The following is a 15,634-nucleotide window of genomic DNA, read 5'->3' as shown; positions in this document are numbered from 1 at the left end:
AACTAAACTCACTCAGGATTCACTCTTTTGACTTCATTTTTAAAATTCTGATTATCATGTAATACTTGTACACCTTTATGGGGGCATGGGGCAATATTTGAACAGATGCATACAGAATCAACTGACCAAATCAAGTAGTCAGCTTTGCTTTGGAGTTGACTTCTTGGTTAATGATTAGTTATTTCTAGCAATTACATAAACTTGAAATCACACATCACAAAAACTTTGGTAACAAAACTAAATAAACAGTTCTTGATATTCCAGATTGTATTATCTCAGTCTTAGAAGTAAAACAAAGTTTTGAAAAATTCTTGTAATGAATTCTTTGGCATGTGCAAATTGGAATATTTATGATCATGATCCTTCTAGAACTGTGAGATCGAATAAAACAGAGTGAACATTTGCCAAGCTTAATCCACACACCCTCATCCTCAACAGTCTAAATACTCAATGATTCCAATGTTTAAATTACTCACCTACCAACCTTCAACTATAAAGATAGTCTTCAAAAATGTATTTATAGTCAGAAAATATGTATAACAGGCACATTTTATTAATGACAGAAAAAAATACCATTGAGTACACAGTGACTTCAAGATTCCACTTAGGCAGTAACGTGAACTGACTCATCCAGACACTAGAAAGTAAAGCAGCCAAGAAGAACCGCACGCCCTTCGGGACGTTATCAGGTGTAGCATCACGGATACAGCAGCGTGTCGTGTAGACAGCAGAAGCGGAGTGCACGACAGGAACCAGCCAGGAGGCTTCAGCTGCTCGAAGATGCTGCAGCTGGCCTGTAAGTGGTTTCACGGGCATCATCAATAAACCATAATCAGCATGTAATGGTCCGACAAGATCACCAGCAAGCAGAGCCTGGAAGCCAGCCAGTCCATCAGCCTGACAGGAGTTCACCGCACTTCGCCTTCTTGGGCTGGACATGTTTAGAAACCGGGCGGCAAGGAGAAATACAAGAGTAACTGTCAGGCAGGAGAAAGTGGAGAGAGCCCAACAGGAAATGATGGAAATACGCCCTAACACTGAGTGGAGGGCCTTAAACAAGGCCAGAGCAGCCAGCCAGTTTGTAGGAATGGGGCAATTCATTAAACAGTTATTTCTAGTCCACACAAAACAGACATGTGCAGCCTTCCAAGAGCTCATAGAAAATGCACAGTATGAAAAAATTTGCTAGATTTCCATTTTTTCCAAAAAGACGCATTTTGATATTATTTTCAACAAACTTTTGATGTACCATTGTAAGCAACATCATGTAAAAAATGACGTATGATTCCCACATCAATGGTCATCATCATTTGTAGAACTAAAGTGTCCGACTAAAAATGTTGAGTAAAATATTCATAGGTTAATCTATTTAGAATTCAAAGTTGGCAAGCATTCCCCAGCTTCTCACTAGCGATCATTAGTATTAATTTTGATGATACACATCTTTCCAGAATATTCTATGAGTTTTAATCAACTATGATTTGAGACTTTTGGATCTCTTCTTACCAAGGAACAAATATGAATTTATGTATATCAAAAAAGACTGTACCAGTTATGCTGAAAAGTGGGATTCCAAAGGTCAAAAGCAGATTTAAAAAGTAGATTCTTTCCCCACTGTCTCTGTGGATGCTGCTCCATTTGGTGAAACTAGTTCTCATCCCAGGATTTCAAGTCTCTCTTGCACAATAAAAATCCTGCCATCACTTTCAGTCCCCAGTGTCATATTATCTAACTGAAATACCCAGGATCTGCCAATGATAATCATTACAAAATGTTCCTCTTCCCTTGGCTTCAGCCTCAGAAGCACTGGGGAAGAGGAGGAAATGGTTGAATGGGACAACATGATAGCTTGCCTGCTTTGAGCCCCTGCAGAGTTTAAGTGGGGATTATGTGGAGGAAGTACATTGCAGACAAGCACTTCCTCCCTTGATCCCAGGGGAACTGATGTAATCTGCACAATAATGTCTTCTGGCCATGCTGTTTTTAAACTCTCCCCCCCCCACCCCCAGGATTATAGTGACATAGTGACAATTCCTCCCTTGCCCTTCCCCAAGGAAATTTTCCCTCCCTCCAGCACCTAGGTCTCCTGCCCCTCTTCTGTCATATAACCCAATTCTCCTTAAAGTTGCTGAATTCCCTGTGTTCCTTCAAGGATGGAGAACCTTTGTCTCTGCCCCATTCAGGTAGTTAGATCATTTGCAGGTCATACAAAATGATCGACTTAAAAGTTAACCTGCTTGGCAGGCGCCGTGGCTCACTAGGCTAATCCTCCGCCTTGCAGCGCTGGCATACCGGGTTCTAGTCCTGATCGGGGCGCCGGATTCTGTCCCAGTTGCCCCTCTTCCAGTCCAGCTCTCTGCTGTGGCCAGGGAGTGCAGTGGAGGATGGCCCAGGTGCTTGGGCCCTGCACCCACATGGGAGACCAGGAGAAGCACCTGGCTCCTGCCATCGGATCAGCGTGGTGCACTGGCTGAAGCGCGCCGGCCACAGTGGCCATTGGAGGGTGAACCAATGGCAAAGGAAGACCTTTCTCTCTGTCTCTCTCTCACTGTCCATGCTGCCTGTCAAAAAAAAAAAAAAAAAGTTAGCCTGCTACCGATTTATGGAGTTCCAAGTCCCACCTATGATTGCCTAGGCAGGGCCAAGCCAAATGATTTCAGGGGTCTCCCTGAGGTGCACTGGGCAGACTTTCCTCACCCCCACAGAGCAGAAGACTCTTACGGAGGCTCAAGACCAGCTCACTCTTACAGAGAACCTCCTGGACCATGAGAAACCTACATGCTGTGCCTCCAGAAATACTGGGTGTGCATGCAGGCCATTCAAGGCCACACCTCACACATCCATCACAACACGAACAAGCACAGCTCAGCTTCTGTGTCGCACAGACTTCCCTGGAAATCTAGATAGCTGTTTAGATGTCTCAGGAACCCCAACCGTCAGACTTGAGGCCAGGAGAAGCAGAACGCAACCCTGCACCCTGATGGATCCATCTAGGCACACCTGCCACTCTCTCTAAAGGGATTCTCACTCTATCACCAGGCCCACTCCTGGCCCCCTACGTCGTCCTTATAGTCTGGTAACTAAGGATAAAAATTGTTCTTACCTGCTCCTTTGCAAGTCCTGTGTAAGTGACCTGGCTCCTGCCTTTGGAATATGAGGAGGGTTGGCATTTGCTACCGTGTGGTCTTAGTTTCACTTTCCCTGTAACAAGGAACTGAAGGCACATGGAACCTGTTTTGTTTGGGAGGTGATCCTAGAAGCACCAGCGGGAAGCGAAAAAGTCAGATTGTGAGGGTAAGAAAGCAGACAAAGAAAGAAAAAAAGGTTCTACTCTGAGCACGTGTAGGATGCCAGTGTGGAAATGTGCAACAGCTGGGGCTGGCCAGGCCAAAGTCAGGAGTCGGAAGCTGTCTCCAGCTCTCCCTTGTGGGTGGTAGGCACCCAAGTACTTGAGTCATCACCTGCTGTTTCCAGGGCGCACATTAGCAGGGAGCTGGAATCGGAAGTGGAGCCGGGACTTGAACCTGGGCACTCTGATATGGGATGCAGACATCCCAAGAAGTGTGTCAATCACAGTGCCAAATACTCGCCCTCATTGTCTCTTTCAATTTGGTTACCTTTTAAGACTCATTTAAGATGTTGGCACATGGTTCATGTGACCATCTAACTGACATAAATAATGCCTACTTCTCAAATCCTTTCAAATTGGCACTTATTTCAATTCTTCTCTTCACATAGATTGTTGCCAAGTTTATCATAACCCACCAGTCACGCCATCCATGAAATCTTAATCTGTATCTTTTACTCTGATTTTAATGCCTATCCACAGAGTTCTTTTCACCCTCATCTCCTACATCTTGTTCTTCAAGGATATTTTAAGCCATCCTTTTTGTCTAATCTACAAATTTCTTTCTTCCACCTTTTCACCATTTAAGCTAAGTCTTTTTTGTTAATACCCTTAAGCCACTTGCCCTATGTCACACTCAGAAAGTAATCCCTGATCCTGAATGAATCTGCCTTTTATACTCCTGTGTCTCTTTAATAAGAGCAGCAGCAGGAGCAGGAGAGGAGCAGGAGGTGGGTAAAGAACAAGGAAAGGGAGAAGAATAAACTGGACATGGAGAAGACTTAAGAAGAAACTTTCTCAGTTCAGAATTCACACACATACATTTCTCTATCATTTGTTCTTTGCTGATGTGCCTTCTTTCACTTTATACAAAACTCTCTCAAAGTCTGTTGCTAAGTTCTATCTCAGAGAATTCTACTTGCACCACCGTATTGAAATGTGATAATAACTGACTTGAGGGAGGTGTTATTATAATTTAGCAAATTAGTCAAGGTTGCATGATTAGTGGCACAGCTAAAATGCAGAGCAAAGATTAACGAACTCCAGAGCCTATTCTTTTAATTACTACAATATAATACCTGAGAAAACCACCCCACCACCATTCTGAATTCCACTGCATCCACTCCTTGAGCATCAAGTCTCCATCCTTGGTCTGCTCTCCCTTCTGCAAATGTAACTCCTCTAATCCTTCCCCCACAGCAAAGAAATGTGACCAGATTTTCCACATCTTACAATAGAGTTTTGGCTGCCCCCACACGGGGCGAGAGGCTGAGAGAGTTGGAGATCTTTTCAGCTTCTGTCTGCCATGTAGACCCTGCAGGAGCCACTGCCACCATGGATGATCTGATTGGACCAGGTGAGGCTGGCAGAACAAGGTGAGCCATACGAAGAACCGCTAGAAGCAATGAAGAAAACAGCAGGGAAGGAGGGAGAGCTGAGAGTTGAAGAAAGAAACCTCCCATCTGTTTCCTATAAAACTGTGATTGAAACTAAAAGAGCCCACTGGAGAATAACCAGCAGCATGGAACAGAAAGAACCCAGGGGGAAGAAGACAAACTGAAAATGATTCCAAAATATTAGCAAATGGCTGAGACTGAACTAAAACCTATTTGTTGTGCCATTCTGGATGCACTGGACAAACGCCTCATTCCAGAAGCTAACACTGGTGAGTCCAATGTCTGCTGTTATAAAAGGAAAGGGGACGACCACAGGTATCTGACGGACTATGGCACAGAAAGTGACATGAAGGAAGGGCAGAGAGCAGCCTCGTATTCTAAAGCTACAAATGATATTGCAGCGAGAGAACTTCAGCCCACGCCTCCCATTCCCCTAGGCCTTGCTCTCAGTTTTTCCAGATCCTACCATGAAATCTTTATTCCCCTTGACCATGCTTACAGGTTGTCAATATTCTTGGTGGGGTAGGGGTGAGGAGCGTCCTCAACAGTTCTCAAGGGTAAAGAATTTCTGTGGATTTACTGGTCCCTGCCTTTAGACTCCATAAGCTGTAGAAGACTCTAGAGACCTTCCCTGCTTTACGGCAGTGTCCCCGTGCCAGATGTGACAAGATCACCATTAGAAATGGAATTACATTTGAAAGCCATTAGGCTTCCCGGTCATACTTCTACCAGAGAGGCTAAGCACACTATAGAGGCATACGCGGGATCATTTTGCCTTTGTCTATTTGTTTAAATAGACTTTATACCAATGTTTAAAATTAATTGAGTGTTAGATTGAGGTGGTTGAAGATTGTTTGGGAGTGTTTGTTCTAACAGTTTTGCTGTAAAAATCTCAAGCTCTGCAGAAATGTTGCTGAAAATCGTGGTGCTGGTAATAGTGAACAATCTGTGCCTACTCATTCTTGCCTACGTTCACTCTCCCTCTGAAACAGGTTAGACTGCAGATGGTATGCAAAAGGCCACATGCCCATCTAATTCTGTTTCTTCCACTCTCTTCTCTACTAACCTCCCTCTTCCTCTTTGCTCACTGAAGCTCCTTTGTTCAGTGTGTAACATAAAGCTAATTTGTACTGCTTCATATCTGGAGCCACAGATACAGAGTCTGTACTGTTCTTTCTTTTTAAGGTCTATTTATTTATTTATTTATTTGAAAGTCAGAGCTACATATGAAGAGGGAGAGACAGAGAGAGGTCTTCCATCCACTGCTTCACTCCCCAAACAGCTGCAACAGCCAGGGCTGTATCAAGCTGAAGCCAGAAGCCAGAAGCTTCCTCCAGGTCTCCCATGTGGGTGGCAGGGGCCTAACCACTTGAGCCATCTTCTGCTGTTTTTCCTAGGCCATTAGCAGGCAGTTGGATTGGAAGTGGAGCAGCCAGGACACAAACCCAGGCCCATAATTGTGTATCCCAAATTCATTCCTTTTCTTATATGACTTCATTATCTGAGTTCCTTCTTAAAGAACACTACTCAGTCCATCCCTATTTCTCTCTCTCTTTCTTTCCCTCTCTTTAGTCAAACTTATTCATCAAGGGCTGTAAACAGCCAGAGAGAGAGAGAGGTCTTCCATTCCACTGGTTCACTTCCCAAATGACCACAAGGACAGAGATGAGCTGATCTGAACCCAGGAGCCAGGAGCTTCTGAGTCTCCCACACAGGTACAGGAGCCCAAGGAGGTGGGCCATCTTCTACTGCTTTCCCAGGCCATAGCAGAGAGCTGGATCAGAAGACGACAGCCAGGACACAAACCAGGGACCGTATAGGATGTCAGTGCTGCAGGCTGGGGCTTTAATCTGCTGCAGGACAGCACTGGCCCCAGCAGACTGCATTTTAAAAAATAATTCTGTATTCCAATATAAGGGTATTTTCAAAGTTTCTGAAAAATGGAATTAAAATATTGGATTATCAGATTGATCAGGGACATAACCTTAAGTCCTGATACTACAAAGTTGCTGGAAGAAAATGCAGGGGAAACACACCAAGACATTGGTATTAGGGGCAACTTTTTGGACAAGACTTTCAAAGCACAAGAAACAAAATAAAAATTAAACAAATGTGACTATATCAAACTCAGAAGCTTCTACACAGCAAAAGAAACAATCAATGGAGTGAAGAGACATCCAACAGAATGGAAAAAAGATTTGCAAGCTACCTATCTGACAAAGGATTGACATCCAAAACATATAAGCAACTTAAAAAGTTCAACAACAACACAAAAACAAAAACAACCAACCCAATTAAGAAATGGGCAAAGGACTTCAATAGACAGTTTTCAAAAGAAGATATGGGGGCTGGCACTGTGGCATAGCAGGTAAAGCCACCGCCTGCAATGCTGGCATCTCACATGAGTATCGATTCTAGACCCGGCTGCTCCATTTCCAATCCAGCTCTCTGCTATGGCCTGGGAAAGAAGTAGAAGATGGCCCAAGTGCTTGAGCCCCTGCATCTGCTTAAGAAACCTGGAAGAAACTCCTGAATCCTGGCTTCAGATTGACGCAGCTCTGGCTGTTGCAGCCAACTGGGGAGTGAACCAAAGGATGGAAGACTTTCTCTCTCTCTCTGTCTCTCTCTCTCTCTCTGCCTCTCCTTCTCTCTAACTCTGACTTTCAAATAAATAAATAAATAAATCTTTAAACAAAGATGCAAATGGCCAACAAATATATGAAAAAATTGCTCAATATCACTAGACATCAGAGAAATGCAAATCAAAACAATGATGAGATATCGCCTCACTCCTATCAGAATGACTAATAGTAAAAAGATAGAGTAGGAGAAGGTGCTGTGACATAGTGGGTAAAGCCGCTGCCTGCAGTGCCGGCACCCCATGTGGGCGCCAGTTCAAGTCTCTGCTGCTCCACTTCCGATCCAGCTCTCTGCTGTGGCCTGGGAGAGCAGTGGAGGATGTCCTAAGTCCTTGGGCCCCTGCACCCCCATGGGAGACCCAGAGGAAGCTCCTGGCCCCTGGCTTCAAATCGACACAGCTCCAGCTTTTGCAGCCATCTGGGGAGTGAACCAGCGGTTGGAAGAATTCTCTCTCTCTCTCTCTCTCTCTGCCTCTCTTTTTCTCTGTGTATCTGTGACTTTCAAGAAAAGTAAATCAATCTATAAAAAAAGTAACAAATCCTGGCCAAGATGTGTAGAAAGAGTAATAATTATACACTGTCGGTGAGAATGTAAATCAGTGCAGACTCTGTGAAAACAGTGTGGAGATTTCTTTAACAACTAGAAATAGAAGCCCTATCAACCTATTCTTGTGCCCAAGGCCCATTTCTCCTTCAAAACTTTTGCTGAACTTTGGAACCCTCAGGTTGCCTGTGCTGACCCGCTCAGGGAATCCTCCGTTATATTAGAACATTCACTGTTATACTTCATAACGGCCTGTAACTGTCTATTTATGTTAAATTCTCAGGGAAGTTCACTGAGAGTAGCAACTGCACATTTTGTATGCATTTTCACCTCCAGCACCTAGTAACACAAGTAGTTTGTGTTACCTCTAAGAAAGCATGACTCCATGGCCGGTGCCGTGGCTCACTAGGCGAATCCTCCACCTGCGACAAAGACACACCGGGTTCTAGTCCCAGTCGGGGCACTGGCCTCTGTCATGGTTGCTCCTCTTCCTGTCCAGCTCTCTGCTGTGGCCCGGTAGTGCAGTGGAGGATGGCCCAAGTGCTTGGGCCCTGCACCCGCATGGGAGACCAGGAGGAAGTGCCTGGCTCCTGGCTTCGAATCTGCATGCTGGCCTCAACGCACCGGCTGTAGCGGCCACTTGGGGGGTGAACCAACAGAAAAAGGAAGACCTTTCTCTCTGTCTCTCTCTCTCTCACTGTCTAACGCTGCCTGTCAAAAAAAAAAAAAAGTATGATTCCATACTAGACTTTTATTTTATACATATAAGGGAGTCTTCAAAAAGTTCATGGGAACTGTGTATCATGAAAAAGATGTAGGCAAGAGTTTCAAAAATTTGCAGAAGAATAAACTTATCTTTTAATTCCATTTTCCATAAGCTGTTTGATGTCCCTCATATAAGATAATGAAATCTTAATCAAATTTAAAACATATTATTATGCACATATTACAAGTCGGAATTCTGATCTATCTACTTTTTATTGCTTATATTGAAGTTTTCACTCTGATTGCTTTTCTGTAATTTTTAAATGTGGCGCGTGCATAAATCCTATTCACATCACTGAGGCTGAAAGAGGCTGAAACGCCTTCCTAGTCTTCACCATTTGTGGATGTTGAAGCCCACCAATAATCAGGGACTTCTCTGTGGTCAGAAAGATGGTAGGTTTACAGCTTCCATACCGCAAGTGATCACATGCCCCGGAAGAACTATGGAGGGTCCAGGGATGGAAAGTTGAGTTTTAGCGTGTGTTAGCTGTCTCCATAGGATGATTAAGGAATGGGTGGCCAATGCTGTACTGAAAACCCTCAGGAAAAATGGTGATTTGTTGATTAGTTATTTTATTTCATTTTATCTAGAAATCAGATTTGAGGACAAGATATGGTTATCACTGATAAACTATCTCTCCCCTGATCCAAACATGATCACAGACTGACCTGTACATGCCTTATTTTGATCATTATAGCCTAGCTGGCACCTGTCTTTTTAAACTGTTTTTAAAATAATGATCGGAGTTGCAGTACATGTGTTCAGCAGCTACCTACAACAATCCTGGCTGCTCCACTTCTAACCCAAATCCCTGTTAATGCTCCTGGAAAAGGGGCAGGAGATGGCCCAAGTACTTGGGCTCACGCGCGCACATGGGTGACCCAGACAGATGAAGTTCCAGGCTTCTGGCTTCAGCCTGATGGAGCCTTGACTATAGAGACCATTTGGGGAGCGAGCCAGCAGACAGAAAACCTCGCTACCTGCATCTCCATCTCCCTCTCTGTAACTCTGCCTTTAAAGTAAATAAAGAAATGTTTAAAATAAATACATAAATGCCGTTTTTTATTTGAAACTGTAATTACATGACATTCTTTCTTTTCCTCCAAAATAGTTTTAAAGGTAATTCTACCTTTTCAACTTCATCCGGTGTTCTAGGACTACATTGGATTCATTTGACTCACATATTTCTGTGGGACTTCGAATAGGACATGCAGTGATTCACCTAACATTTCACACTTCTGTACCAATCAGTGCCTCCATGAGCCATCATACACTTGACTCTCATTAGTACCTGGTGCAGCAGAAATTTTTCATTCTTACACAGGCTGCTTTATCTCAACCCAGACTCTGGTTAACAATCTTTTTTTTTTTTTTTTTTTTTTTTTTTTTTTTTTTTTTTTTTTTGACAGGCAGCATGGACAGTGAGAGAGAGACAGAGAGAAAGGTCTTCCTTTTGCTATTGGTTCACCCTCCAATGGCTGCCGCGGCCGGCGCACCGCGCTGATCCGATGGCAGGAGCCAGGTGCTTCTCCTGGTCTTCCATGTGGGTGCAGGGCCCAAGCACTTGGGCCATCCTCCACTGCACTCCCTGGCCACAGCAGAGAGCTGGCCTGGAAGAGGGGCAACCGGGACAGAATCCGGCGCCCCAACCGGGACTAGAACCCGGTGTGCCGGTGCCACAAGGCGGAGGATTAGCCTAGTGAGCCGCGGCGCCGGCCCAGTTAACAATCTTAAGTAAAAAGTTTCTTAACATTTAAAAGTCTTTTTACCTACTCTATGTCAATTGTGACCGCCTCAAATTTGAAAGGATTATGGCAAATGAATTTTCTGGTATAAATGAATATATCCCATATTTTATTACTGGAAGATATACTCTGCCTCATCATCTACTTTGTGTAGTTTTCAGAATGCCATACTTTTCAAAGAGCCAGCCAGCTTACAGTGCCCTGGCACAGTAGGTTAATCCTCCGCCTGCGGCACCGGCATCCCATATGGATGCCAGTTCTAATCCCGGCTGCTCCTCTTCTGATCCAGCTCTCTGCTATGGCCTGGGAAAGCAGTAGAAGATGGCTCAAGTCCTTGCGCCCCTGCACCCATGTGGGAGACCCAGAAGAAGCTCCTGGCTCCTGGCTTCAAATTGGTGCAGCACCAGCCATGGTGGCCATCTGGGAAGTGAACCAACGGAAGGGAGATCTTTCTCTCTGTCTCTCCCTCTCACTGTCTGTAACTCTAACTATCAAATAAAATATTTAAAAAAAAAGAGCCAGCAACCAAACTCATTGTAGTAAATATTTCAGACAAATTTACATTAAATTCTCAAGTTCTAGGATTAGAAGTATTTGTACTTATTATTCATTTATTAGAAGATAAATGACATACTTCTGAAAACGGTCTTATATTTCAATCTGAAAAAATTCTAAAGGCAAATTCTAAGATCAAAGTACAAACTGGAGGTCATAATGGCTTAATCTGTTGTGGGTTTGACAACGAAATGCTGGTACAGTTGCACAGAACGCTGGCAGGAAACTATCGGAGATAGGTAGAACACGGGATGCAAAGGAAAAGCACTTCAGAGTTATCTTTGAGAATTTTAAGCCAAGGAGATTGATGATAACATCATCATATCTTTAACATGAATAGGATTGATGCCAACAGGAACCCCTGACAGGGGAAGAATTTTGAATTCATTGAACTTAAAACAGTGGTCAGCATATCTTCTGTGAGGAAAGAGAGAAATCGAACCAGAGCTATCCCAGAAAATCACAGCCAAAATTACAAATTAATTTCTTCATCCTGAGGGCACAAGTTGCAACCATGTAGCACAAGACATGGACAGAGAGAAGGGAAACAGATGCAGAAGCAGCAGCCTGTGCCTACTTAGGACAGTCACCTTTGGGGTAAGATGGGCAGGGGTTTATGGTGGGTATAAACAGTAGGAAAAGGTCCAATTCTTTAAGAAAGCTGTTGGAAACTCTGCACAAATACTCCTTTAAACACCCTGTCTGATTGGATGAGTTTGATGAGTGCATTTGGTGGTCAAAGGAACACTCAATAGTTTATGGTTAAAACATGTCTTTCCTCCTTGGCAGTAGGAAATTCATTTCTGAAGTTGCCTTTGACAGATTTATAAATATCCATTCTGCTTATTTACTTAATCTTTGTATGCCCCACTAATGAATTCTGTTCTTCCTTCCTAGTTGTCAATGGGTTAAAATCTAACATGCAAATTTTCCCGATTGCCTAAAGAAAAGTAATGTGAAAACTTGTTAATGCATAGGCAGAGGAAACAAAGTGTAACTAACACCATGAGTGCCACCGGGGAACACATCAGACACACGGAAAGGAATCAACATTTTCACTGCCTGTCACACATTGTACTACATCCTCCTTTCTATTTAGGCTGCTATTTACCTGACAGCCCCTAAGAGCTCTTTGGAAACCACCGTGAGTTCTCAAATAAATATGTATTTCAGTTTGTGTGCTTGTCTTGAGAACTCATTTTAATTACCCTGTAGACATTAACAATGTCTTCCCAGCTGTTGCTTTCTATTATGTCCTGTAAATGAGCCTTTGGGCTCTGTTTAAAAATGCATTTTTGACCTAAAGATGATGAGGGTACTCAAGCACTCGTAACGACAGGCAGAAGGAATTCTCCTCAACTGAAAAACAAAATAGGCAGCTTCCCAAATTACCCTGGTCTATGTCTTCCACACCTGAAAACACATTGCGTCTCAGATTTTCATGAACGCTATCCTGAACGGATTTGAGATGTAATCCAGAAAGCCTTCGTGAGACTCCCTCTAGAAATAACTGTGAATCCATACAGAAAAAATGTTTATTCCTTAGTATTTCAGGCCACGGACAGGGACAAGAGGGAAGAACAAAGATTTAACAAAAACACTTTTTTTTGCCTAATGGTTCACATTTTGGTGTTATACTCCTTTGGCTACAGGTAGCAATTCTTATGGAATAAAACACATTTCATTCCTCTGTGACTTCAAAGATCTGACAATTTATTTGACCTCTTGGATCTAAAAAGCTTTCTAATAGGATATAAGCAAATGTAAGCATCTAACAAATCACACTGTAAATAGTGATATGCAGAACCAAAATATTTACTTTCTTCTAATGCAGTTACTTTTATAAGTTCTTTGTCTTCAGACAACTGAAAGCAATTTTGACTTTGTTATTTCCTTTCTCCTAAGCCATTTTGTCTTAGGAAATCTCAGAAATTGTTTGAAGAATACTCTGATCATTCTCTATGAGACTTCATTTCCCTCCCAATATTGTGTTTCTGAAACACAGAGATCCATCTCAAAATGCTCTCTTCCCCATGTTGTAGGAAATAGAAATCTTTCCTGCAACTTCCCACAGAAATCGGAGAGAAAATCAGTGATCGCTTTGACAAGAACAACGTCACTTTCTCTACAATGGGTCGCCTCGTTGCTAGTAAGCTGATGTCTCAGAACAGTGTAGAAATCAGACTAAGCACCCTGGAGCTCGCTCAGTCCTCTGGTCACCAATCACACACACACTGTGTCAGAAACCTGAATCTTGACGACTACTGGGAAGCTGCTTCTCAGTGTACTTCTTGAGTGTGAATCATTGTTTCTGTCCGGCACAAAGAGAAGCAACCGCCAAGACCATTTCCCATTTACATTTGTCCACTGAGTCTGAATCAGTTCGTAGAGTGAGAGACATTATCCCTTTGAAGGAGATGAGCTGCTATGAGGACATCGTTTGAGATCTGAAACTTTTAAATTAGGCAAATGAGGTATTGAACCATGATCCACAACCTACTTACTACAGTTTTATTATTATTATTATTATTATTATTATTGGACTGATTACTTACATCACTGAACTCCCAGACCATCATTGGAAAAATGCAGATAAGAAAACCAACAAGGATTGTTCTGCTAGTTAACTTAGAGGATGCTTTTAAACCCTTTAGGATACAGCTGGCATATGCTGAGTCCTCAGGAACAGAGAATTATATTTTGGTTATCGATAGAGTTATCCATTTCTTTAGAAGAAAGAATTTAAACATTTATATTAAAATATCTTGAAGGATGTGTTAAGACCTGAATGCATAATGACCATGAGGCTATAATTGTCTTTTTAATTTTTAAAACATAGAAATTGAAATGAATGGATTTTACAGACTAAATCCACATCTCTAAAAAGATCTTTGAAGTTTTTATTGACTTTAAAAGGAATAAAAAGAAGGCAATATTTGAGAGCTGGGATAAAAGCTCCAAGTAGCAAGGGTGGGGCATGCAGAGGTCAGGATTGCTTTCTTCAGGTGTATTGATGTCTGCGGTTGTTCATTACGGTGCCGAAGCTGCCTTCTTAAGAACCCGCATCATGTGCTTAATCCCCAGCAGCACAAACTCCATCTGACCACGGGGAAAAGTGTGCATACACTGACTCCTCTCCCTGTGAAGTTCTCTCTTTTTTCTCTCTCTTTCTGTCTCCAAGTTATTTCCAGCTATAACACAAAACTTGTGAATTGGCTGCTTCTTAGTAAATCTGTGTCATTATAGCAATAGGTAATAGGCAGGCAGTTATGAGAGAGGAAGAGGAATTACTGCCTGCTAGTCCGGTTCTAAGTGCTTTTCAGGTAATGACTCACATGATCCTGCTGACAGCTCTGCAGATAGATTCCGTTGTTGCCCCTGTTTTGCAGGGGAGAGAGCCCCAGCACAGGGAATCTGAGTCACTTGCCTGCGGTAATGGCTCATAAGTGACAAACTCAGGCAGCATGGTTGCAAGGCACTTAAACAGGCCGCTACACTTTCTCACTAAAAAAGATAACGATGACAACTAATTTAGATGAACATCGATTTTTTGAATTTTACCTTGTAATGATAGCAAATCACTTAATAGATGAGATCATTGAAAACAGATAAATTAGGCCGGCGCCGCGGCTCACTAGGCTAATCCTCCGCCTAGCGGCGCCGGCACACCGGGTTCTAGTCCCGGTCGGGGCGCCGGATTCTGTCCCGGTTGCCCCTCTTCCAGGCCAGCCCTCTGCTGTGGCCAGGGAGTGCAGTGGAGGACGGCCCAGGTGCTTGGGCCCTGCACCCCATGGGAGACCAGGAAAAGCACCTGGCTCCTGGCTCCTGCCATCGGATCAGCGCGGTGCGCCGGCCGCAGCGCGCCGGCCGCGGCGGCCATTGGAGGGTGAACCAACGGCAAAAAGGAAGACCTTTCTCTCTCTCTCTCTCTCTCTCTCACTGTCCACTCTGCCTGTCAAAAAAATAAAAAAAAAAATAAATAAAAAAAAAAAAAAAACAGATAAATTAAATGAACTGTCCAAGACCTCAGAGCTTGCTGGAGATGAAGACTGGAGGAGAACTCAGGTTTTCTTTTTATGAAGATGCTTTTCTTTTCGTCTCCACCAGAGCCTCAGAATCCCAAGGAGTGATAGTAATTAGAGTGCATTTCAAACATTTTAGAATTGTTAAACGCTAGCATTGAAATTCCACCAAAAGGCACAATTTTAACTAAACAGAGGTACTATGGATGCTTAAATAATATTTAAACACATTTACTGAACTTGGAGGAAAAAAACATGAAGTTAAAAACCAATTAGGAATGAACATTTAAAAATAGATATAAGGGCAGCTAACAAAAAAAAAGATACTAATGTGCTGTAGTCTTACAGAAATACAACTATTGCAACCTGAAAATGCACTATGAGACACAGGAATATTTCCAAGCACGTGTTAGGGATAGAACAAGTTGGTAAAATAATCTAAACTACGGATCATTATTGGTTAATTAAATTCTGCTTCATAGATTCAAAATTGATCAACCAGTTTTACCACAACATTTTATTAGATAAGAGAGAAGGCAAAGAGAATACATTAGTGTGCTGGATATTATGCAAGGTTTATTACAAAACATAAATCTAGTTTCTCTGATGGGGCTCTAATG

The 15,634-nt window shown here is 42.8% G+C and overlaps 1 long non-coding RNA gene across 1 annotated transcript; it reads right to left on the bottom strand.

The window, feature by feature from the left end:
* Positions 1 to 539: 539 nt before the first annotated feature.
* On the bottom strand, positions 540 to 3,290 carry LOC149124814 (uncharacterized). The gene is made up of 2 exons (XR_016211552.1): positions 3,104 to 3,290; positions 540 to 931 (listed from the first exon to the last, which is right to left on the bottom strand). It is a non-coding gene; the product is annotated as an uncharacterized LOC149124814 (long non-coding RNA).
* Positions 3,291 to 15,634: the final 12,344 nt, after the last annotated feature.

The sequence above is a fragment of the Oryctolagus cuniculus genome, chromosome 8 (genome assembly GCF_051225735.1).
Source record: "Oryctolagus cuniculus isolate XC-2025 breed Fujian yellow rabbit chromosome 8, ASM5122573v1, whole genome shotgun sequence".
NCBI lineage: Eukaryota > Metazoa > Chordata > Mammalia > Lagomorpha > Leporidae > Oryctolagus > Oryctolagus cuniculus.
Note: the sequence above shows the minus strand (reverse complement) of the source record. Positions and strands in the feature narration are given on the sequence as shown.